General features: G+C 42.4%; 1 protein-coding gene across 1 annotated transcript in view; it reads right to left on the reverse strand.

Annotated features, from left to right (window-relative positions):
• Nucleotides 1-26,813, reverse strand: part of DPYD (dihydropyrimidine dehydrogenase) — a 2,453,390-nt gene that overhangs the window by 438,713 nt on the left and 1,987,864 nt on the right. The gene's annotated exons all lie outside the window — the stretch shown is intronic.

A 26,813-nucleotide genomic window follows, 5' to 3' on the forward strand; every position in this document is an offset into this window, starting at 1 on the left:
ATCCTTTCTGCTAGCGCTAAGCAGCTCTCATATGCTCTTGTGTATGCTTTATAGAAACATAGTAAGTGACAACTGATGAAGACTAAACTGGTTCATCCAGTCTGCCCAGTGCTGTTTAGGGTTGCATCTGTTGTTCTCTGTGGCTTTACCCCAGTACACTCCTGGTAGCCCAAAGCAGTCATATCACTCCATGTAGGTTACCGTGTGCTTCACTGCCATCCTTTGTCTCCAGTAGAGATGTGCATTAGTTTCAAATGAAACTGGAAATGTCAGCAACATTTCCTATTTTGCTTCATTTGTAACATTTTGAAAATGAAATGAAAAAACGATTTTGTTGGCTTTCCTTTCCTTTTGTTTTGAAAGTAATAGGCCTATTGCGTCATCGTGAGTACTTACTAAAATTCCCCCCCTTACACCCTTCAAGACAGGCGCACAGACACACAACGACATACAATCATGCATGCATGTAGGCGCGGCTAGCTGATTTTATAGCATGCGCACACAAACGCGTGCATGTTATAAAATCGGCATGTCCATGTGTATGTGCTGGCACATGCATGCACATTAATGCCTATGCGTGGTTCTTAAAATCTACCTTTAAGTCAACTTGATTACATGAACTGAAATGCAACCTCCCCCCCTCCCAAAACAAAAATTGTGGTCTGCACACCTCTACCTCACTGTTTTTTGGTTTTTTTTTAATTTTGTTACTTTTGTTACTTTTGACTCCAGCACCTCTTCTGGAAGGGGCAATCCAGGCTCCAATATGGATTAGTCTGCCCTAGCTCAGATTTTTGTCTGATTCTATAAATTATGCTAATCATGCTCAGGTCAAAATCCAATGTTTTATATCAAAGTAATCTTTTACTAATTTATATTTTCATGTAAGCCATTTGCTAGTTTCAAGATATTTTCTTGACTTGGATTTTCAGTAGAAGTTACTACTTGCACCCTGGACTGGCCACTGCTGGAGACAGGATGCTAGGCTCGATGGACCTTACTTTGACAATATCATGGCATGTCTTATGTTTTTTACTTCAAGGTTTCTTATTAGGAAGTGTGCTTATTTAAGAAGTTCTCCCAATAACCTTAGAATTTTTGTCTCCAGTGTTACAGCACTCACACACCAGGATGACAAGAATGAAAGGGATTTCCCCAGTAAATGGGTATTTACCCAGGTAGATCTCCTTGCTTGAAAACTGTCTCCCCCAGATCAGTTAAAAGTATGTGTGGGCTTATGTAGGTGTGGAATGTTGCTTGTGTTCCATTATGTCTTATGGTTAGGAATGCTGTACATTTATTTTTGTTTAATTTGTTATGAAATATTATGTGAATGTACCAAGAAGGCATTGCTTTTGTAAGTACTATCTTTTTTTTTTTTTTGTTTCCCATTAAAAGTTATAAATAAAGAGTTTTTAAAAAAACGTATGTGTGGGCTTGCACAGCACGTGTACTTTTCCAGGTTTAAAGACAGGTATTCTTGGTGAGTGCGTTTAGCTTGGGGGGAGGAAAACTGTACATTACATTTTTAAATGTATACTCATTGGGCCTGATTTTAAAAAGCATTTACTCGAGTAAAAACCAGGTTTACTGGAGTAAATTCACTTTACTTGAGTAAGTGGGTTTTTGAAAATTGCTACAATATATGCCATTGACTTGTCTATAGGATTTACTCACATAAGTGCACTTTACTTGAGTAAATGGCTTTTGAAAATTGCTACAATAGTAGCTACATTTACGCATGTAACTCCTTTTGAAAATTACCCCCATTGTTTCCTCCCTGCCCCTCAATTGGTAGACCACAGAAATAGCAAGTATAAAATATTCTTGCCATTTGTACATGCATACTTTGTGGTTAAATGTACAAGGAACCGACCGTCAACCTACAATTTTCCCTTTGAAAATTAGCCACAGATATGCGCTCATGCCTGGCAGCAAAGTGAGCAATTGAAAACTGTGCTGCTCCCTCTTGTCCTCACCCCCCACAAGGGAATACCAGTTCAGAATCATCCTTGTTTCTCTTCAACAGCCCATATCAAAACTGTGAACCAGAGTCACAATATCTGGATCATTTCTGGACCTCATTAATCAATTGTATTTGTCTTTAATTGTCAGTCCGTCATGCTGAAACCTATGGTATGCCACCAGGAATCAGATTAATTCATTTGTCATCACTTTTCACCTAATGTGAATCTCTAACTCAACAAGCATCCATCAATGCACAAGAAGTAATCAAAACAACATTTATCAACATAAAAGTCTGCATCCTTTAATAAGTGTTTGTTCTTTTGGATATTAATTTAAATCGATTAAGATGACCTAAAAGGAAATGAAAAATAAGCATACATTATAAAAAAGAAAAGAAAGTTAGAAAATAAAAATATATTTCAAGCATTTTGCATTTTTTTTTTATTTGTAGATTTTTAATTTCACTCATGGGATAAGCATCACTTATGGCAATCAGCTACAACTTAACTTTCTATAGCAAGCACCTTCACCGTGTTCTTTGATTCCACCAAAGTTCTTCTGGGGTTTTATTTGAAAGGTTATAATTTTAGTGAAAGCTTTATTCTGACAGAGAGTGAACATTTCCTTCAATCAATTGCCTTAAAATATGTGATCCTAATCCATTACATAAATAGAGAGAATCTGAGTTAGTTAAAAGTTTTAGAAAAACTAAAAGGCTCAGCTCAATGAAAGATTAAAAGTTGTAACTCACATGAATTTTTAATCTTAACAGTCATAAAGTGATTCACTGTCAGTCCATGGTTGACTGGATATCTGGCTGGAGTGTAATACTCAAAGGCAATGGAATGCTCTGAATGCACTTTTACATCATGGAGAGCTTTAGAAAGTCAATCTGAATAATGATAATAATAAAGGCTGGTTTTCCTTGCACACCCCTCCCTTAGGGCAAGGCTACCTGAGGGGCTGTTATAATACCTCCCCCACCCCACCAACATCACCATCAGATTGCAGCTCCCTACGGACTGTTACCCCTCAGTCAGCCTACCTCTGAAGAGGTGGGGGCAAAATGGCATTTTTTCAAAATTATTATAAATATCATCATTACAAAGTAAACCATAGAAACATTAAACATGAGAGTAGATAAAAACCATATCGCCCCTTCTGTCTTCCAAGCAACATCTCCTGCTCAGCTTTATGGCCCCTTTCTCTCCCTCAGAGATCCTCTGTGCTTGTCAATATTTCTTTGAGTTTCGATAGGGTCCTCATCTCTACTGCCTCCATAGGGAGGGTATTCTATGCAGCCATCACTTTTCTATCATTAAATATTTCCTTAGATTACTCCTGAGTCAACCTCATCCCAAAGCCTCATACAACCTGCTGGACAATTTTTGAGAATACATCCACCTTAGAAATTGAATCAAAAAATGAATCCAGCAAACCATCCATTGATATAATCCCTATTAAAGCATTAAAGACAATTACGAATATAATCTCTACTTGCATTTCCAATATAGTAAATTTATCACTTTCAGAGGGAGAGGATGTCATTGCCTTTAAAATGTGCATTAATTAGACCAAGCCTAAAAAATAAAGATACTGATACTAATGTTTTAAAATAATTTTAGACCAGTTTCAAACTTACCATTAATAGCAAAAATAATCAAGAAAGTAGTACAAGCACAATTAGTTGAGCATCTTGAATTGAACAAAATTCTTTTCCCATCCCAATTTGGTTTTAGAAAGAATTTTAATACTGAATCTTTATTATTAACACTAACAGATTCTGTCTTGAGAGGTTTAGATGCAGGCCAATCATATTTACTAATCTTACTTGATCTGTCTCCACATTTGACACCATGGATCACATCATTATGTTATGCTGGTGGACCCTTGGACTGAGGGGGAGTTGGCGCTACGTGTGGGGAGGAGCCCCACTGGTCCCCACCATTGGTAGACGAGGCTGGAGAGGAGCAGAGACCCCGCTGGAGCTTCACCACGTTCCCCTCAGGTTGAGCCCTCGGGTGCTGGGGCTGGCTGGACTTAGATGGGACCTCTGCGGTCATGGAAGTCCTAGTGAAGAAATGAAGCCATGCTTAGGCCAAGGTCTGGATCGAAGAGCAAGCGCAAGGTTGGGAGTCATGCAATGGTCAAGGCAGGCAGCGTAGCTCATGGTCAAAGTCCAGACAAGAGTCAAGGCAGGCGGTGTAGCTCATGGCCAAGGGTCCAGGAAAAGGTCAAGGCAGGTGGCATAGCTTGTGATCAAGGTCCAGTCTGAAGTCAAAGACAAGATCAGTCTGTGGAAAGAAGAAGGAAGGCGAGGAACACGGGTGGCAGGAAGGAACTCAGGAAATCAGGACAGCAATTAACTACTCAGAAGCCAGGATACCTATTGCTAAGGCAAAGGCTGGAGGCAGGATCCAGTCTTATATAGTCCTGTGTAGATGATATCATCAGTAAGGGCTGCTGGATATTTCCTGCCGTGGGCCTTTTAAATTTAGAAGAGAGGCATGCATGTGTGCCTAGGAGATCAGGTGCTGGAGCAGGAAGTCGACGGCATTCCCAGTTGTGAAGAAGGCAGTGATGGCATCGGCAGCACCCCGAGCTACATAGGAGCAACAGTGGTACTCAGGGCCACAAAGATAATGGGTTGTGTCGGCAGCTGCTCCCTGCTGCTACCAGGGAGCCAGGGCCTGTTTCCATCATGGCGGTGTGGCATCAGGTAAGCGAAGACGGCTATAGGGCTCCATTGCCGGCAAGCATAACACATTATAATCCATAGGTTATCTCAAATAGGACTCAGTGGTAATACCCTTCAATGGCTCACTTCAGAAAAAATTGACATGGACTCAGGGGTACCACATGGTCATCCTTATCAGCGACCCTTTTTAACGTTTATGTGCTACCACTATGCAAGTTACTATCAGGACTAGGCATTAACTACTACAATACACAGATGATGTGCAATTTTTAGTTCCGATTCAAAATTCTATAGGAAAAGGGTAATCAGTGGAGTGCCTCTGGATCTGTACTTGGACCGGTACTTTTACTTAGGGAATAGCCGGTACTTTTACTTAGGGAATAGCCACTGCTATTAATTGCATCAGTAGCATGGGATCTTCTTAGTGTTTGGGTAATTGCCAGGTTCTTGTGGCCTGGTTTGGCCTCTGTTGGAAACAGGATGCTGGGCTTGATGGACCCTTGGTTTGACCCAGCATGGCAATTTCTTATGTTCTTATGTTCTTAACATACTTTGAAGCTGGTAGAGGCTTAAATATCAGCAATACAGCAATTATTGATTCATATGAAACTGGTTTTAAGCAATCAAAAAACAGAAATTATACTGTTAAACAGAAAATTATTATCAAAAGCACCTATTTATTTATTAACAGAATATATGCAAACAGAATTGACCAACTATGCACATGATCTGAGTATAATAATTGATGGTGATCTTAATATGAAGAAGCATATCAGTCACAAAATTAGAGATGGCTATAAAAAATTACTTATTTTAAAGAGTCTGAAACCTCTACTTAATTATGAAGATTTTCACTCAGTACTTAAAACAATGGCCTGGATTTATCAAAATGAGCTAAATATCGCATGCGATAGGAAAAGGGGCGTGTTTTATGGTAATAGGCAGTTTATCGCAAAGTGCGCTATCTTAGCGCATCGCATTAGTATTAGCGCAAACTGCGATAACTTTTTCACACCTTGGGGCAGATTTTAAAGGCCCTACGTGTGCCGGCCTATTTTCAAAAGGCCCGGTGGCACGCGTAAAGCCCTGGGGTGCATGAGAATCCCGGGGCTTGAAAAAATGGGTGGTCCGGGGGCAGGACAGGGGTGGGGCAGTCTGGGGCGGGGGCATGGCCAGAGGCCTCTGCAAGGCCGCTGGCCCGGGGGTTCGCGCACCGGCAGTCAGCCGACGTGCACTAGTTACGCCTGCCTCTGGCAGGCATAACTTGTGAAATAAAGGTACGAGGGTTTTTTTTTTTTTGGGCTAGGGGAAAGGGAACGGGGAAAGCCAGCTGGTCTCCCTGAGGGCTTGGCGCGCATGTGCGAGGCTATGCATGCATGTTATTAAATTGGGCATACATTTGTGCGCGCTGATGTAGGCCGCGTGCGTACATTTTAAAATCTGCCCCTTTGTGATAAGTGCCAGAATTGCTGTATTTCCTACATATAACCACTGGGGGGACCATTTTAAGCTGCTGGAGAGCCAGCCAAGCTATCAGGGCCCTCATACTAGAGAGATTGAGAAAGAGAGCATGAGGAGTTAGTATTTTGATAAAGGAACCAAAATGAAATAAACATTAAGCAAAATGATACTTGGATAAAAAAAAAACTCCAAAAATGAAAAAGAAAACAAAATGTTTGTGGCTGCACACCCGTAGTAGTGTGGTACATTTCAGGAAATCCAGCTTGGAACTTTTAGGTGAGGCTGATAGCTGCCATAAGATCTGAGACTGCGCTATAGCGTTAGGAAAGATGGCTGTAACAGCAAAAGGTAAGCGAAGAAAAAACGATGTATAGCTAGTACATGCTAGGTTTAATACATAAATAATCATTACAGGTTAAAGTATTACTTTAAATAGAAATAAGAGAGCTGGATATAGCAAAATGGGACCATTAGTTCACAAAGGCCAGTTGTAAGTTTATGCATAGGTATTAATTACAGGAATATAGTAGAGATGTGCAGCGATACTGCACTTCGTTTTGGGCTTTGTTTTGGGCCCGCTGCAGGAAATTTTGTTTTTCCTGTGATTCAGGCTTTTTTTTCCTTGGGGATGCTGATTTTTGGGTTAGCGTGCACTTACATTTTAAGGTTAGCACGCACTAACCCGAAAAACAAATTTTTCCAAAATTTCGGAAAAATTGCATTCATTTTTTGGTTCTCCTGAACCAGGACGTATTAGACATTTTGTGGAATGTGTTTAATTCATGAAAAACAAATACACATCCCTATTATAAATTACAGGAATAATTATATTGAAATAATGAATACTGAAATAAATGAATGCTGATTTTTTAAAGATTTGTTATCAATATCTTTTGATCATATATATAAAGATGGTAACTTAGAAACCGGCATGCGTTCACACATTTGTGCACATACATTGGCCTGCACCCAGGGACATGGTCATTTTATAACATACGAGTGCATACGTGCGCATGTTATAAAATAGCCTGGCCATACGCATGTGTGCCAAATTTTAAGTGGGCGAGCTCATGTGCATGAAAATGCCACTTGTACCGCATTTTAACAGGGGCATGCACCATTATTTCCAATTTTATTAGTTTATTCCCAGTTTGCCCAGAAGAGAGATGACCTCCAAACTCCCCTAGTTTGATACCCTTCACTCATCCCAGATAGCCCCAACCCTTAAAAACCTGCAGATCTGACTAGTTTTCTTTATTTTTTTCTTACACTTCATCCATAGCAGAAGTAAAGTTACACGGCAGGGGGCGTCATTGCACGCAGGATTATATATGCGCAAAGCTCAGGTTCATGCCCCAAAATGCCCATAACCCACACCTTTTGGAAAATGTCCGAGATGTGCATGCTCTGGGAGATGCAAGCATATCTCACCAGCTTTTAAAATCCATGCAGCGCGCGCGTGCCTGATAGGGGTGTGCATTCGTTTCTAACGTATTTCTCATCCGCAACGTATAGAGCCCAATTCGTTGTATTTGTGGGGAAGTGAAACGTATCGCGATTCCCCACGAATACACCAAATCCGCCGAATTATTTGGCCGCCTAAAGGACCCAATTTAAACAACCCTCCCCACCCTCCTGACCCTCCCCAAGACTTACCAAAACTCCCTGTTGGTCCAGCGGGGGGTCCGGGAGCCATCTTGTGATCCTACCATGTGACAGGGGCTGCCCAATGGCCATCGGCTGCCAGTAATCAAAATGGCGCCGATAGCTTTTGCCCTTACTATGTCACAGGGGCTACTGGTGCCATTGGTCAGCCCCTGTCACATGGTAGAAGCACAAGATGGTGCCGATGGCCATGTGACAGGGGCTGACTAATGGCACCGGTAGCCCCTGTGACATAGTAGGTCAAAGGCTATCAGCGCCATTTTGAAACCGGCAGCGAGGGTGTGAGTGCAGGGGATGGCTCTACGGACCCCCCGCTGGACCACCAGGGAATTTTTTAAGTCTTGGGTGGGTCAGGAGGGTGGGGGGTTGTAGTTAATTTAATTTTAGCAGGGAAACGAATAGGAATTAACAGATAAACATATCGGGGAGCCCCCTTGTGGAATGCAACGTATCTGCCCCCCCCAACGAATCCGAATCCTGAATGCAATGTATGGCGTCCCTCTGCACATCCCTAGTGCCTGACATATTCGTGCATCCTTTAATGAATGGAGCATCAGGCTTTTAAAATTCAGTTTTGTGTGTTTATTTCCTATGCACACTCAAATATCTTAGATCTTGGTCCTTGGTCCTCTTTTATCAGTTTGCATGCAGATCTGATAAGGTTAATAAAAAGAGGATTTTTCTAACTGCTTTCTGCCGATATCAGTTTATTAAAAATTTTTCTTTTTGCTTTTGAAAATAGTTTGTGCAGAAATATACAAAACCAATTTTGGGGCTTCTGGGGCCATAGTTATCAGGGCTATCTGCATTTAGGTATTCAATAGAGCAAGAACAGATAATAGCCAGAGCTCTAGCTTTCTTATGGCAGATTTTTCAAGATTCTGTGTCAATTATGTGGCAAATTTGCAAAATTATGCATAAAAATTCACACATTTGACTATTCAGAAAAAGAAAGAGGACAATTTTAAGACCCGGTCGTGCATATCCCTGTGAGGGCAATTCCCGGTGAGTGCACATGGATGCAGCTACTTTATAACACATGCATGTTGGCTCACGCGCCTTATAAAATATGATATCCACATGGACATCTGTGCCGCATATGTAGGCGGATGACCTCCTCCGTGCGCAGGGGGGAAATTTTGAAAGCCCACATGCAGTGACAGGAGTAAGGCTTCCCAGTTCCCTCCCAGTCCGTCCCATTAAGGAGTGGACTGGAAGTTAACTTCCCTATCCCCCTATCTAACCTTCCCACCCTTTCCCCTCTCCTCCCCGACCCCTCACCCCTTCCTCGCTACTTACTTTTTTTTTATGTTTCATTACTTGCTGCTCCTCTGGGGCAGAGGTAATCATGCTTCGGCTGGCTGCCAGTGCGCGCTTCCCCGGGGCAGCGTTGAATGGCAATGTCCCGGCCTGCCCCCTGCCCCTTCCCATCCAAACCATGCCCCCCAGCCCACCCCTTTCTTTGTGCCCGACACTTCTGCGTGTAATGGGGTTTATGCATGGCCAGGCGCTTATGAAAATGCGCGCGCGTGTGAAAGGTCTGGCCACGCGCTTAACCCCCATTATTTACATGCATGGCACTTTGAAAATTCACTTGTAAATGTTTTATTGAAAATCATTCATATTGTTTGTTTTTAAACAATATTTAAACTGTATAGAAATAAAATACATACCAGGTACAAAAATCAACATTTTTTTTTTTTTAAATTGACAATTTTTATTGCTGTTAGAAACAAACTTAAATGTACAGCATGAAATAAAGTAAAACAGCCACCTAAGGCATACGCCTAAGTGGAAAGTACTTAATAATAAGCATAAGAAAACAAGCAACACTTATGAGGCAATTATTCCCAATTCCCCTCCCCCCCCCATGCCAATCATAGTCCATATACTTCTGGTCGTCGATGCACCCTCCCGTCCACCCACGCCCATGAGGCAGTTCGTAAGAGAATGAAATATGGTATAGAGTGTTATACAGGTGTCGTGAAGGTGAGAGGTCTCCAAGTAATGTAGGGCTCCCAGGTATGATTGAATTTAGAGAGACGATGATATTTCAGCGCCGTGAGGCGATAAAGGGTGCAAGTCCCATCCAAGCGGTTTAGCAGCTCGCTTGGAGTGGGTGGTTTCGGCCTCTTCCAATGATAAGCAATCTCCATTCTTGTTGCTGTGCAGATTTGGTATACTAGTTGTTGAGCGGGAGCCGCCAAAGAGTCTCCCGGCGAGAATAGAAGCGCCTGCTCCATGGTAAGGTGACAGGGAGTCTGAAGAAGGTCTGACAACAGCTGGGAAACATAGGTCCAAAGAGGCTTGAGAAATTCACAGTCCCACCACATATGAATAAATGTCCCGATTTGGCGGCAATTTCTCCAGCAATGTGGAGCGAGCCCAGGGTAGCAACGATGAAGTCTGAGAGGTGTTAAGTGCCACCGATATAAAATCTTGTAGTTGGCTTCAGTGATTCGAGTAGAGACATTGCCCCTGGAGATCCTGGAGAACAGGGTAGTCCAGTCCTCAGCATTGAGGGATTTCTGAAGGTCAGCCTCCCAGGCCATCATGTGCGCATGTTTGGTAAAAGGGCGAGACATTAGCTGTTGATATATCTTAGAAATAAGTCCCCCGATATCCTTGGCTGAGGTGCAGTATCCCTCGAACAAGGTGCGTGAGGGTGAGATCAGTCCTTTAGCTTGTGACTGAAGTAGAAAGTGACGTATCTGCATGTATGGAAGAAATTCCTTGTAAGAAAGCTGGTAGATCTCCTGCAGAATGGAGAAAGGAGTAGGCTGGCCTTGATGCATAACATGATGCAAACTAGTAATCCCCGCAGATCGCCAGGAAGCGTAAGCTTTCGTAGGAAGGCCTGCAGGAAAAGTAACATTATGAAATAGATGGGTGAGTGAGGAATATGCATACTTTCCCACCAGTTGGCATCTCCACTGTTTCCACACATTATAAGTGTGCCTAGTACAAGGGGTAAGTTGCAGATTAGGTCTCCACGTCTTATCAGGTTGCCAGAGCAGTGAAGCCAGAGGTGTAGGTGCTATCCAGTCCTGTTCAAGGGAGACCCACGGCTTCGTGGAGACTGAGCAGTGCCAGTCAATAACAGGTCTAAGCTGGGCCGCGGCATAGTACCATAACAGATTTGGTAACCCCAGACCTCCCGCAGTCTTAGATTGATAAAGGATTTTCTGGGCCACGCGTGGTGGTCGACGACGCCACAGGAAGCGAAGCAGCTGTCGTTGCCAGCGGAGTAGGGTGATCCGATTAATTTTGATAGGCAAAGTTTGAAACAAATAAAGGAATCGAGGTAATAAGTTCATCTTGATGGAGGCTAGCCGTCCAAGCCAGGTGAGTGGCAGCGAACTCCACTGGTCCAAGTCCCTCTCAATTTTCTTAAGCAGGGGAGTATAGTTGAGGTGGAAAAGATCCGCTATGTCATTACTCAGATTGACACCAAGGTATTTAATTCGAGAAGAAGCCCATTTAAAGGCGTGTTTACCTTTCAAAGTACATACCATAGCCGGTGGACAAGTTATATTCAGTATCTCAGATTTATCCCAGTTTATTTTAAAACCAGAAATGGCACTGAAATTAGACAACTCAGTTTCAATCAGCGGGAGAGAAATAGTAGGGTTGCTTATAGTAAAAATAATATCGTCTGCAAACAAGGATAATTTGGGCTCACATGTAGGTAAGGGAAAGCCCTGAATCTGCTTATTTTGCCTAATGGATATGGCCAGTGGTTCGAGGAAAATGGCAAAAAGTAGGGGTGACAGGGGGCATCCCTGCCTCGTACCACGTTGCACAGGAAATGAGGTGGTATACCTGCCATTTATTTTTAAACTTGCTAGCGGTTTATGGTAAAGAGCCTGAATCCAATTATAAAAAAAAGGACCAAATTCCATTACCCGCAATGTGTGAAATAAAAAAGGCCAGTGGACCATGTCGAAGGCTTTCTCCGCGTCTATGGCCAGGAGGAGATGATCAACCTGGCGCTGAGAAGCCCCCCAAATGATGTTAATGATTTTCCGCACATTGTCACTTGCCATGCGGCCAGGGATGAACCCAGCCTGATCAGGATGGATAATATGCATGATGAAACAATTGATCCTATCCGCCAGTATTTTAGCTAGAATCTTAAGATCTAGATTAATTAATGATATTGGCCGATACGAAGCGCAAAGAGCTGGGTCTCTGCCAGGCTTGGCTATGATGGTAATGCCTGCGGTGTTAGAGTCATGATTAAGGTGACCCCCTTCCCTTAAGTAGTTAAAGTGGTTTTGCAGGTGTGTTACCAGGACAGGACCAAATGTCTTATAAAACTTAGCTGTTAGGCCATCAGGCCCTGGAGCTTTGCCCACCTTGAGGGTTTTTATGACTGCTAGAATCTCTGGAGTAGTAATTTCCGCATTTAAGCTGTCCCTCATCTTTTGGTCAAGACGAGGGAGAGTAAGGGCCCGTAAGTAGTGGAGAATATCCCCAGGCTGGATATGAGATTCAGCCGAATATAGGGTTTGATAAAATTTAAGAAACTGCTGGGTAATAGCGGAATTTGTAGTTTCAATCTGTCCGTGCTCATTCTTGATTTTGAGGATATGGTTTTGGAAGGATTGTTTTTTTAATTGATGGGCTAATATCCTGCCCGCTTTATTACCCCCCTCAAAATGTTGTTGCTTGGTGAGATTGAGGGCATGTGCAATATGGTCCAGGTCCAGTCTATTCAGTTCCGCCCTGGCTTTAGTGAGCTCTGATAAGGTATGGGCAGAGCGCGATGTACTATGTTGCGCGGAAAGAGCCGCAATTCTAGCCCTGAGGCGGGAACACGCAGCCTCTTTCTTTCTTTTAACATGAGAGGAGTGGGAGATGAAATGCCCCCTGATGAACGTTTTGAAACAATCCCACACTGTGACTGGGGAGGTAACAGACCCCACATTATTAGTGAAAAATTCACCAATAACCTGTGTGGTAGATTTTATAAATAATGGATCCTGGAGCAGGGAATCATTAAGACGCCAGAGCTTAAGGCCATGCTCCCCGGTTGGTATGCTAATGTGCAGAGAGACAGGGGCATGGTCGGACCAAGTTACTATACCCACCTCAGGATTGCGTACCCGATGAAAAAGGTTTTTGTCCACCATCAGGTAATCAATACGGGAGTAAGAATCGTGAGGCTTGGAGTAAAAAGAATAAGACCGGGAGTGTGGAAAAGTGGCTCTCCATGAGTCCACCAGGTTATGCTCCGTCAAAAGGTCTTTCAATGCCCTGGTATGCACCAGTGCGGTATGGGTGAGACCCTTAGAAGTATCCAAGGACGGGGATAGCGTAACATTAAAATCGCCTCCCATAATAAGGTAGCCTGAGGTGTGTTGAGTGAGAATATGCTGCAGGTGCTTGAAGAACACAGCCTGTTCTGTATTCGGGGCATATACCGTAAGGAATGTGAACACAATATCATACATCCTAACCCCTAATAATAGATACCGACCCTGTGGATCAGCAATGACCTTCTGACACTCAAACACCATATGGGATGCAAAAAAGATGCCCACTCCTGCATACTTAGCATGCTTATTTGCTGCGGAGAAGTACTGATATGGAAAGTTACGCGACCGCATCAAGGCTTCGTGCCTGCGGGTGAGATGTGTTTCTTGCACAAAAATTATATCTGGCTTGGAGGTCATAGTCTCCCTAAAGAAGAGAGAACGCTTTTGTGGAGAGTTGAGCCCCTTAACGTTTAAGGATAAAACTTTAAGCATAGCCATTCATAGACCGAAATGTGGTCCTTGGGACTCAGACGATGAAGGGGTGCCCCAGCATAAACAGATAATACCAGCAATGGTATTAGAAAATCCTGGCAGCACCGCAAGGGATCTAAATATCATCCTAGGAGAAATAGCCATAGTCGACTGTGAAAGCAAGAGAAGTAGGTAAAAAAGAGAGACCTCCCACCATTAGCAAAAAATATGCAGCATGGAGGAGTGGTGCATTGGGCATCGAAACAACAAAGAAACAAATTGGCATGTCCCCCCAGAGGATCTGACCAAACCTGAGATCCTCTAACATAATGTCTGCCAAAACCTCCAAGCAGACTATCTCCCATCCCAAAGTGGGGGAGTGAGTGGCGTCACTTGTTCGGGGAACGCAGCCCCCCCGTGCCCCCCCCCCCCAATCCACAACTGTAAATATAGGTATTAACTATAGACATTATATCCGCACTCCACACAAATTCAGTTCAGATAATCACTTAGAAAAACATGAATAAGACCATCCGGTCACGTAAATTTTGCCTCCTTGCATCGAATATGAACGCAAGGATCAGGTCGGGTCCCGAGCAGGGTTCCCTGTTTGTCTCCGAAGCCGGCTGCTCCGTTTCCCCACCCGCTGCCATGTCGGTGGGGGCGGATGAGCCGAGGGAAGACCAGCGTTGCCTCGTGAAGATGGCGGTGCAACGTATCCCAGAGTGGTTAGACTGGGCAGGGCCTCCTCCGGCGTTAGACATTTATGGGTAATACCCTCATGCATAAATGAGAGGCCAAACGGATGCATCCAGCGATAACGCACCGATTTACTGCGTAAAAACACAGTCGCTTCCCTGAAAGTCTGCCTGCTTTGTAAGGTGGCCTGGGACAGGTCAGGAAAGATAGCAATTTTGTGATTTTCCCAGTCCCATTCATTGCGTGCTCGGGCCGCCGCCGCAACCCGTTCCTTAATGGTGAAGGAGGTGAAGCAGACAATGATATCTCTCGGGCGATTAGGCTGGGGGGCACGCAACGCCCTATGTGCACGATCAAATTGAATGTCCGGAATAGTAGAAGCCGCCTGTGGATCCGACTCACTGAGCACATGGAGACAAAAATTTCGGATCAGCGCGTGGCAATCTTCAGGCCCTGTTGCCTCCGGGAAACCTCTAAAACGCAGATTGCTCCGTCGCGCCCTATTTTCCAAGTCGGCAAGTTTGGCATTTAGCTGTGCATTCTCGGTACGGAGCGAATCGCAGGCACGTTTGTTGGCTTGAATCTGTTCATGTTGACCCTCGACGCGTACATCAATGTCTCCCACCCTGTGGCCCAAAACTGTAAGATCCTCCCTCACCTCCTCCACCCGGGTCAAAAGCTCCTGGCGATACGCTTTTAAATCAGCGCGGATCCCAGCAAACCATTCCCGGAATTCAGCACGGGTCGGGTGTTCAGAAAGTGTGGTATCTGGTACGTCTGAGGCGGTCAGAGAGAGCTCGGGAGGCTCAGCACTCGCATCGCCGCCATTTTGCCCGCCTTCGTCCCCATCAGCAGAGAGGCAGATTTCCTTGGCACCCTCTTTCTGGTACGAAAAGCGCTGCAGGTCTGTAGTTTTTTTCTTACTGGTCATCCTGATGCTGGTCAGCTAGTGCTCAGAGCAGATTGAGAGCCGGATGGTGAAGGGGAGCGCAGATTTTTGTGGATGTAGCGGGGGAACGACAGGAGCCCAGGAATCAAGCTGCCATCCCGTAGCGTGACGTCACGCTCCCCCTCACAAAAATCAACATTTTATTAAAGTTAAGACATATGTTATAAACTTTTAACTGTGAACTGTCACTTTTGTTTTGAATTGAAATAATGCAGCCATCCATTTTATATTTTTTTGAGAATGTCCTTGTCATCTTTTCAAGTATAAGAACTTCTGTATGCTAAAAATGCCCTCAACATCAGCCATTTGTCCTGCTGTGAATTGCATAGAAAGATACATGCACGTGTATTGGATACATGGTACCAAATCCAAAAAGGGGTTGAATTAGCACAAGCTGAAACTTTGGACATAAGAACATAAGAAATTGCCACGCTGGGTCAGACCAAGGGTCCATCAAGCCCAGCATCCTGTTTCCAACAGAGGTCAAACCAGGCTACAAGAACCTGGCAATTATCCAAACACTAAGAAGATCTCATGCTACTGATGCAATTAATAGCAGTGGCTATTCCCTAAGTAAACTGGATTAATAGCCGTTAATGGACTTCTCCTCCAAGAACTTATCCAAACCTTTTTTGAACCCAGCTACACTAACTGCACTAACCACATCCTCTGGCAACAAATTCCAGAGCTTTATTGTGTGTTGAGTGAAAAAGAATTTTCTCCCATTAGTCTTAAATGTGCTACTTGCTAACTTTATGGAATGCCCCTAGTCCTTCTATTATTCGAAAGTGTAAATAACCGAGTCACATCTACTCGTTCAAGACATCTCATGATCTTAAATACCTCTATCATATCCCCCCTCAGCCGTCTCTTCTCCAAGCTGAACAGCCCTAACCTCTTCAGCCTTTCCTCATAGGGGAGCTGTTCCATCCCCTTTATGATTTTGGTTGCCCTTCTCTGTACCTTCTCCATCGCAACTATATCTTTTTTGAGATGTGTCGACCAGAATTGTACACATTATTCAAGGTGTGGTCTCACCATGGAGTGATACAGAGGCATTATGACATTTTCCGTTTTATTAACTATTCCCTTCCTAATAATTCCTAACATTCTGTTTGCTTTTTTGACTGCTGCAGCACACTGAGCCGACGATTTTAAAGTATTATCCACTATGAGGCCTAGATCTTTTTCCTGGATGGTAGCTCCTAATATGAAACCTAACATCATGTAACTACAGCAAGGGCTATTTTTCCCTATATGCAACACTTTGCACTTGTCCACATTAAATTTCATCTGCTATTTGGATGCCCAATCTTCCAGTCTTGCAAGGTCCTCCTGTAATGTATCACAATCTGCTTGTGATTTAACTACTCTGAATAATTTTGTATCATCCGCAAATTTGATAACCTCACTCGTCGTATTCCTTTCCAGATCATTTATGTATATATTGAAAAGCACCGGTCCAAGTACAGATCCCTGAGGCACTCCACTGTTTACCCTTTTCCACTGAGAAAATTGACCATTTAGTCCTACTCTCTGTTTCCTGTCTTTTAACCATTTTGAAATCCACGAAAGGACATCGCCTTCTATCCCATGACTTTTTAGTTTTCGTAGAAGCCTCTCATGAGGGACTTTGTCAAACGCCTTCTGAAAATCCAAATACACTACATCTACTGGTTCATCTTTATCCACATGTTTATTAACCCCTTCAAAAAAATGAAGCAGATTTGTTAGGCAAGACTTCCCTTGGGTAAATCCATGTAGACTGTGTTCCATTAAATCATGTCTTTCTATATGCTCTACGATTTTGATCTTGAGAATAGTTTCCACTATTTTTCCTGGCACTGAAGTTAGGCTCACTGGTCTATAGTTACCCGGATTGCCCTTGGAGCCTTTTTTAAATAATGGGGTTACACTGGCCACCCTCCAGTCTTCAGGTACAATGGATGATTTTAATGATAGGTTACAAATTTTAACTAATAGAAATTTCATTTTTTAGTTCCTTTAGTACCCTAGGATACATACCAACCGGTCCAGGTGATTTTCTACTCTTTAGTTTGTCAATCTGGCCTACTACATCTTCCAGGTTTACAGTGATTTCATTCAGTTCGTCTGACTCATCACCCCTGAAAACCATCTCCGGAACTGGTATCTCCCCAACATCCTCATTAGTAAACACGGAAGCAAAGAATTTATTTAGTCTTTCTGCAATGGCCTTATCTTCTCTAAGAGCCCCTTTAACCCCTCGGTCATCTAATGGTGCAACCGACTCCCTCACAGGTTTCTTGTTTAAATATATTTTAAAAAGTTTTTATTATAAGTTTTTGCCTCTATGGCCAACTTAATTTCAAATTCTCTCTTCGCCTGTCTTATCAATGTTTTACACTTAACTTGACAATGCTTAAGTTTTATCCTATTTTCTTCAGATGGATCCTTCTTCCAATTTTTGAAAGATGATGTTTTGGCTAAAATAGCCTCTTTCACCTCACCTTTTAACCATGATGGAAATCGTTTTGCCTTCCTTCCACCTTTCTTAATGCGTGGAATACATATGGAGTGTGCCTCTAGGATTGTATTTTTAAACAATGTCCAAGCCTGTTGAACACTTTTAACCTTTGCAGCTGCACCTTTCAGTTTTTTTCTATTTTCCTCATTTTATCAAAGTTTCCCTTTTGAAAGTTTAGTGTTAGAGCTGCAGATTTACTTATTGTCCCCCTTCCAGTTATTAGTTTAATTTTGATCATATTATGATCACCATTGCCATGTGGCCCCACCACCATTACCTCTCTCACCAAATCCTGCGTTCCACTAAGAATTAAATCTAAAATAGCTCCCTCTCTTGTTGGTTCCTGAACCAATTGCTCCATGAAGCAATCATTTATTACATCCAGGAACTTTATATCGCTAGCAAGTCCTGATGTTACATTTACCCAGTCAATATTGGGGTAATTGAAATCTATTATTATTGCACTACCAAATTGGTTTGCTTCCCTGATTTCTCTTAGCATTTCATCATCTGTCTGACCATTTTGTCCAGGTGGATGGTAGTATACTCCTATCACTATACTCTTACCCAACACACATGGGATTTCTATCCATATAGATTCTACTGAGCATTTAGTCTCTTGTATGATCTTTATCTTGTTGGACTCTATACCCTTCCGGACATAAAGTGCCACACCCCCGCCAAGTTGATCCTCCCTATCATTGCGATATAATTTGTACCCTGATATAGCACTGTCCCATTGGTTATCCTCCTTCCACCAAGTTTCTGTGATGCCAATTATGTCAATCTCATCATTTGCTGCTATACACTCTAACTCTCCCATCTTACTTCTTAGACTTCTGGCATTGGCATACAGACATTTCAAAGTGTGTTTTTTGTTTATTTTAACAACCTGCTTTTCAGTTGTTTGGGTTAATTCAGAAATCATTAGCTTTGGTGATTTTTTACATATAGGCATATGGACTATGTTTGCTTTTAATGGAACCTCTCTGTTGGGATGCCCTAACTCTCCTGTTTCATTAGTATCCTTCAAAGGTACATTTCTCCGAACCATGCACTGCTGAGTGACTGTCGGCTTTCCCCCTTGTTCTAGTTTAAAAGTCAGCATTAGTCAGCATTAGTTTCAGTCATCAAGGATTCTATGAACTGAAATTAATCCCCTGTCTACTAGCTGTAGGACACCAGCAGTTGCAGACTTCTAAAATGCTTCCAAGTCTTTGCAAATGGTGTATGATTGGCCACAAATGCGGGTATAAGAACTTTTGCATAAGTTTGAAAATTGTCTTTAGGGACATTACTCCATCCAGGAATTATATCAAAATCCTCTTTGGTTAGATAAGGACTTAAGAGATCATTGAGAGATCAAACATTCTGACTGCTTACTCTGTTCACTCCATCTTCACTTCCCCTTTTACCTCTCCCACTGCTGCTGTTCACTTCAGAATAGGAGGAAAGAAGATGGTAGGGACAACAGAAAAAGTTCCCCCACAGGTTAGTGCTGATGTGATAAACACAGGCTATAATCGGAGTTAGATTTTAGCACAGTTTTTATTTTACATTTACTTATTTATTTATTTATTTATTTATTTATTTAGAGGTTTTAAGTACCGTCATTCCAAGTGAAAATCACTAGATCACTACAGTTTACAGCATCAACATTCACAAATTAGAAATCACTGTTAACAGTAATAACATTCACAGTCATTAGTAACCAGACAGAGAGGAGCAACTCGTATTGAATGCTTGTTGAGGTATGGTACTTGGGTGATAAATGTAGAGGATAGTAAAGTCTTTATATATCATCTGTTTCATAACTCTTTTTTAAGGTTTGTTATATAAATAACAAGGGTTTGAGATGCTAGACATTTATTTTGGTAAGTGATTATGTAGTGGAACAAATTATGTAGTATTATACGAGTTTTGGAACAGCCAAGTTTTCAGATCTTGTTTGAATATCTTTCTGTCTATTGTAGTTCTTAATTCATCTGGTATAGAGTTCCACAGTTCAGAACCCTCTATGGATTGCGTTCTTTCTCTTATTTGTGACAAGTGGGAGGTTTGTAATATTGGTATAGAGAAGAGACCTTTTTTTTTGTGATCTCAGTGTTCATTGAAGTTTATGTTGTTTAAGTGATATTCCAAGCAGATCATTGTTATTTATGTTCATGTTATTGAACATGATTGTTAATGCTTTATATTGTATTCTAAATTGTATTGGTAGCCAGTATCGTGCCCTCGAAGTAGGAATGATGTGATTGTAATTTCTGGCACTGGTTAATAGTCTTGCTGCTGAATTTAGCAGAACTTGTAGTGGTTTAATGTGACATGCTGGAAGATCAAGGAGCAAGGAATTGCAGTAGTCAAGGTTTGAGAATGTCAGTGTTTGCAAAACAGTTTGAAGTCTGTGGTTGTCAGTAAAGGGGTAGATTTTCAAAGGGTTACGCACGTAAGATACATGCGTAACCCCTGAAAAGCTGCCCCTGCGTGTGCCAAGCCTTTCTTGCATAGGCTTGGCGGCACGCGCAAGCCCCGGGATGCGCATATGTCCCAGAGCTTCGAAAAGGGGCAGGAAGGGAGTGGGTCTAGGGGCGTAGTGGCAGTCCGGGGGTGGGTTCGGGGGTCAGGGGGTGGTCCGTGGGCATGGCAGAGGTTTGTGGACGGTCCGGGGGTGGTCCTGAATCCTCTGGCACAGCGGCCTATGCCGGGGGATGGCGTAACTTCGGAAACAAAAGGTAAGAGGAGGATTTAGTTAGGGCTGGGGGGTGGGCTAGATAAGGGAGGGGAAGGTGGGGGGGAATCGCAAAAAAAGTTCCCTCCAAGGCCTTGGAGGGAATGGGGAAAGCCATCGGGGCTCCCCTTGGGCTCGGCACATGCAAGGTGCACAAGTATGCACCTCCTTGCATGCACTGACCCCGGATTTTATAACATGCACGCAGCTGCGTGCACATGTTATAAAATTGGGCGAAGATTTAATATGTAAGTAGACCACACAAATAAAAAAGCTTGCTAAATTGAAAAAACACACTTTTTTTAACCTTGGGCTATTTGCATGTCAACCTGTGCTAAAAATAATAATAAAAAAAAACAATTCCCCGATATGGCAGGCCAGCCTTGTGGGTGGACCTGGTAAGTTTTTCCTCCCTCCCCAACTGCTTATAACTATGGCCTGGTACCCCAGGTCCCAGGTCCTTCATCCCTCCTTCCCTCTCTCTTAGCCCAGAGACAGTCATCTGCTACCTATCCCATTATGCTTTTCCAGAGAAAAAATATAACATGCCATGGAACAGAAGGCAGCCCCCCACCCTTCCCGGGAGCCTCTGCCAGAAAAGATTCTTCCCAGCAGGGCTACTCCCTCATCGATCTCTGATTGGTCCTTCAAATGACACATTAGTGAAAGGACCAATCCCCTTTCAAGAATTCTAAAAGGACAGCCTTTGAAAGGGGATTGGTCCTTGCACTGACAATGAAGGAGTAAGTAACTGAATATCGATTACTTTATAATACTGCTACATAATTTCACAAGCAATTAACTGAAAAGTACTTTAGAATTATTTGTAAGCATGAATTATTTAAAACTGTAATCAAAGCTTTCTATAGTTAGTCCAACCTTATAATTTAATCTATATATTGATCTGTGAAATATCTTTTCCTTATTGAATATTTTATGGGTGCTTCTATTCTTTCTGGTATGTTAGAAAGTAGCAGATAGATATACTAACATTTGAAACTTCTTATACAGAGGATTTGGGGGTTAAAGGAGGAGCCCCTACAGCTAAGTGTGTATTGCTGTAGAGGACTCTCTTATCTGTGAGGACTGGCAGTGTTTGGAAGCATCTTAGAAGTAAGGTTGGACATTTCCTGGGCAACCCTTGCCTGCTCAAAGTGCAATCTTAAAGTTTTAGTTTCAGAGGAGACTTCTTTCCAGCCCTCAACCAACAAACAATCCTATATCAACCAGGCAGTTGTGCTGACCCAGCCTAATTTTAAATAATGCATTGGAATCTGTACAACTCCTCTAAAGATGGAAAGTTGTCAACACTGTCCAATTAAATATCAATGATGATTTCCTGGAAAGTCATCAAAGTATTGGAAGGTACTATAAATGTACATTCTTCAATTCATTTTTGGTGGTTAGTGTTTGTAAAATTTGATTTTATGCAAGCAACTTCAAGTTACACACATTCATTTTGATATTATGATCATAAAATGGAAATTTGTGGGCCTAAACTTCCAAAACGAACAAAATAATATTTTGTGACAAAAATGGGAAATTATCCTCTGAAAAACAAATCACTAAACTTTACCCTGTTCATACCCCTAGAAGATGCTAATTGCTGTGTTGTTATTATTGTTTTGGATGTAATTGTTTAATTGTTCAATTGTTTGATGTAATTTCTAATCTCGGTTCTGTGTAAACCGAAGTGGTATGTACTAGTACATGAACTCCGGTATAGAAAAGCCTTTAAATAAATAAATAAATAAATAAATAAATAAATAATTACAGTTATCACTTTCAGGAGAAATTCTTTAAGATTCTGTTTTTTTCTCATTCAAGTGAGGTCTGTGGCCTAAGTCAACCTGAACAATGTTCTTTTATAGAATGTGTACGAAGACATTGTGTGGTACATGTGCATTATTTTTTGCAATTAATGTGTGTCTATAGGTGAAATGTTCCATGTGTTGAGATGCAAACTCAAGGGAGAAACAGTACATAAATGGATGGCTTCAAATATCTAGCATGCTTCAATAAAACAAAACAACAAAAAGTAGCATGTTCCATAAAACAAGAAGCTCTAATACAAAGAGAGACTCATGATTGCACTTATTGCACTTATTGGCTATGGAATTCTGCCTTTGGCATTTTTCCTCCAGTGCTGAGGTCTTTTCCTCTCAATAAAAAAATTGTTCTCTTATTTTTTGATAAATAAAGGTATAAAGGAGATGTTAGTGCAGAAGTTATATATAATAACACTGGTCATTTTTGTTAGAATTTCATTGAGATTGACAGAAACAGAAAGAGTGCTAGAATTTAAGCATGCTGGGGACAGAAAGGGTGGTGGTAAGGAGCAGGCACAAAGGTGACTGGATATTGCATAGCACCTGTGATAACAGTGGGCAATGGACAACTGGGCACACCAGGTGAATTAAGTGGTACTTTGCTAGCAACCAATATTGGGACCATTTTTAAAATAAGCACAGGTTTGCAGGCCCATGGCAACATTCACTGAAAAACTGACCACATGTATGTTTCTGTAGTAATTAACTAAAATGTAGATTAGGATGCTGTTTAGACATAAGGCATAATAAAAATCAAAATGATTATGGATTCCATACATAACAAGAACTGTTATGCATGGAATATTTATCAGTATTGATATTATGAAAAAATATAATTCTGATTTTTATGAAGAAAACTGATTGTACTTATTATTAAGAGACAAAGTATTGTACTATTCAGATGTAGCTTTAAAGCCACAGCAAGCAAATATTGGGTTATAAAACTATGCAGCATTCTTTAACAAAGAATTTAAAGGCTTTAATCTTGACCACATGAAAGAATGGTAATTCCTGAAGGAAGTCATTGGAAAATGATGTCCAGATGGACAAAACTCCACAGACAGCCACTGGTAGTCTGACAACCTGAAGAAACCACACAGCTAGTCAAAAGAATCAACACAGACAAAAGGAAATCTTCAATCGGCCGCTGCTGAATGATATGTGAAAAGCTGGCATTTGGGCTCTGCAGCTGTTACATATGTCCCAGGTGTGACCAGCTGGTGTTGGCTGTAATGCTGGTACAGACAGCAGATTAAGGCAAAGGGGGCACTCAGAATTGACAATAAAGGGATAAAAAAATTATGATGAAAGCAAAGTTATATTCATTCCAAAGTCATGCTCAGTCTCCAAGGGATATTCCCCAGTAGATTTTCACTACATGCCACAGAAGAACAGTATCATGGACTGGTGAATCTCATAATTCTGAAATTATTTTGTCTACAAGCTTGAAATCTCTACGTGAGCATCTCAACCTGTAGTTTTGAATGATCTACCTATAATTCCATGGAGACAGTCTGCAACACTGTGTGATTGGCTACATCTCTCATCTCTAACAGGTAATCTGATTGACAGTTGGCTTAGTTTCTTATACAAAGCTGCAATGTAGAATATAAAATGAAGCTGTTACAGCATTCTACCCAGCTTCCCTTGGATGGAATTCTTTTAAAAATATTGTTAATATTAAATTTTATATCACATGGCAAGTATATTTTTGCCCAGATAAAAAAAAAACAATTTTTTTCTCCTACTGAGAAAGGCTAAGAGATATTGTAATAAACATGGACCATATCATGATAATTCATTCCCTTCCTGCACTTACCATCTGGCACAGGATCTTGGTGTTTCCTGAGAGACACTGTTGCTATCTCTGAGCCAAGAGATGGAATGTTGTAAAAATAAATGTAAAAAAGAATATATATATATATATATATATATATATATATCAATAAATAAATAAATGTCTCTACTGTCTGCAGTCTCTAAGCTGGGAGAAGGTTGCAGAGATATAGAGAGGGAGCAAATAGGAGGGACATTTGTTGTTGTCTCTGGGGATCCATTGTGGTTTATGGCTATAGAAACAGCTGAGGAAGTCTGTTACCAGCTGAGGGGCTACAGCAGTGAGGAAAGATACCTCTGTGTCTGACAGTGGTGGTGGTGGTGGCAAAAATAAGCAAAGAGCCCCATGGAAGCTGGCATAGCCTGGAAGCAGAACTACAGTGGAGGTGGATACAGAGGATCTGCTCTTGGTCCCAAAAAGACAATGTGCTGATTCTGTTTCCTGGAGAGATCTCGGGTTCATCAGAAATTGGTCAACTGATACTAGAGTAAACAGGCACATGCATAAAGGACATACCCCAGACAAGAGACTATCTGGCATGTCAGCCAAATAAGGTATAACTCCAATTGAAGATTTGAGTGATCTCTGATCAGTCAAGAGCAAGTGGCCCTTTGGTGACAGAAGCATCCTCCATTGCAAATTTCCAGCTAAGTGTTATGGTTATTGATGTTTGGGTGGATCCTTGAACACTGGCAGCTGACCACGCCCACGGGGGGCAGTCATGTGAGGGACCACGGTGTCAGGCTAGAACAGAGGGCAGGCCCTCGAGGAGTAAGTACCTGGTTCCAGGGAAGCAGTACTGTGGAATAGATGGCAGTTGTACTCACAGATGGAAACTGTTAGTGTAGTCTTCCAAGTAGAAAGGGTTGTAGATGCAGGCAGCAACTCAGGGAACACGGGCCCTCGAGGAGCGAGTACCGGTTTCCTGATAGCACCTGAAAGAAGCAGAAGATGCCCCCGAGGACAGGTACTCTGTTAGCGATAAGAGTTACAGATAAATGCTGGAGTGGCAGAGTAGCTTTGGTATGGAGAGCGAATCCCAGCTGTAGAATTCTGAGAAGTTGTTAACTCGATTAGCTAGCAAAAGAGGTAGGCTTAAATATCCAGGCAGCATGACATCAACTCAGGGGGACGCCCCTGAGGTTTGCACCAACGAGGAAATAAAGATGAGGGCGGCGTGCAGGCATGCGCCCCATGGTACCTTGGAGGAGCATGGTGAGAAGCAGCACCATAGCCAGTCTGGGATGCCGGAAAGGTCGGCAGACAGATGCCGCGACAAGCCAGTAGTCCGAGGGAGAGCGAGAGGAGCCACAAGAAGAGTAAGGTAGGTGGGGCAAAGCTGTCGCAGACCAACAGTCCCAATTGTACCCCCCTTCAAAGGGCAGACTCCAACTCTTGTACCAGGTCTTGGTTTCCAAGGATGCATCTGGTTAAACTGATGAAGCATCTCTTTATCAAGGATATTAGCCATCGGCTCCCAAGAATTTTCTTCGGGGTCGTAACCTTCCCAAGACAGAAGGTATTCCCAAGTCTTGCCACATCTTCTTATATCTAGAATGGCTTCAACCTTGTATTCTAGGTCTTCTTCTGCATTGATAGAAGATGGTTCAGGAGACTTGGATGAGAAATCACTGAGAATGAATGGTTTCAGAAGTGAAACCTGGAATGCGTTGTAGATTTTCAATACAGGCAGTAACTTCAGACTGTATGTAATGTTGCCAAGACGTAAGAGGATTGGAAATGGTCCAATGTAGCGAGGAACAAATTGAGTGGAGGGTAATTTTAGTCTCAGATGCTTAGTTGTTAGCCAGACTTTGTCACCAGGTTGAAACACAGGCACTTTAGAATGGAGAGCGTCGTAGGACTTCTTAGCTCGATCACCCGCTTTAATAAGCATTTCTTTAGTCTGAGACCATAGTTGATGGATATCATCAGCAGTGGATTGAACTGCTGGGGATGACACTGAGAGCTTCAGTGGAAGTGGCAGTGAAGGTAAACATCCATATACCACTTCAAAAGGTGTTGATACAGTGGATGATGCTGGATGTGAATTAATGGCAAATTCAGCCCATGGTAACAGCTCGGCCTAGTTATTCTGATGGCAACTCACATAGGCACGAATGAACTGTTTCAGGGTCCTATTCATCCTTTCAGTTTGGCTATTTGATTGTGGATGATAGGCAGATGTATAATCCAGAGAGATGTCAAATAGCTTGCACAAACCCTTCCAGAATCTTTCCGTGAATTGAGATCCTCTATCCGAGACTATGTGCTTCAGGAGGTCATGAAGGTGAAAGATGTGTGTGATGAAGAGCTTCACAAGCTCCAAGGCTGAGGATAAGCCAGGCAGCACATGAATGAGCCATCTTGCTGAAACAGTCAACTGTGACCCAGATGGTATTCATTGCTCCAGAAACAGGTAGATCAACTACAAAGTCATTAGCGATGTGAGTCCATGGATGTTCCGGAGCTGGCAGTGGTTGTAGTAATCCCCATGGCTGACCAGAAGTAGGCTTATGTTTGGCACAGTTGGAGCATTACGCTACATAGGAGTATGTGTCTTCCTTGATAGTGGGCCACCAATAGTACTTCTGTAATTTCAGCAGGGTACGGCGTTGACCAGGATGGCCAGCCAGCTTGGAATCATGAAGTTTCTTTCTGAGGGTGTTTTGGCACAATTGTTTTACCAGCAGGCACAGAATGGGTAGCTGCCAAGATGACTTTCTTTGGGTCGATGATGT

Source organism: Rhinatrema bivittatum, chromosome 10 (assembly GCF_901001135.1).
Source record: "Rhinatrema bivittatum chromosome 10, aRhiBiv1.1, whole genome shotgun sequence".
NCBI classification, from domain to species: Eukaryota; Metazoa; Chordata; class Amphibia; order Gymnophiona; family Rhinatrematidae; genus Rhinatrema; species Rhinatrema bivittatum.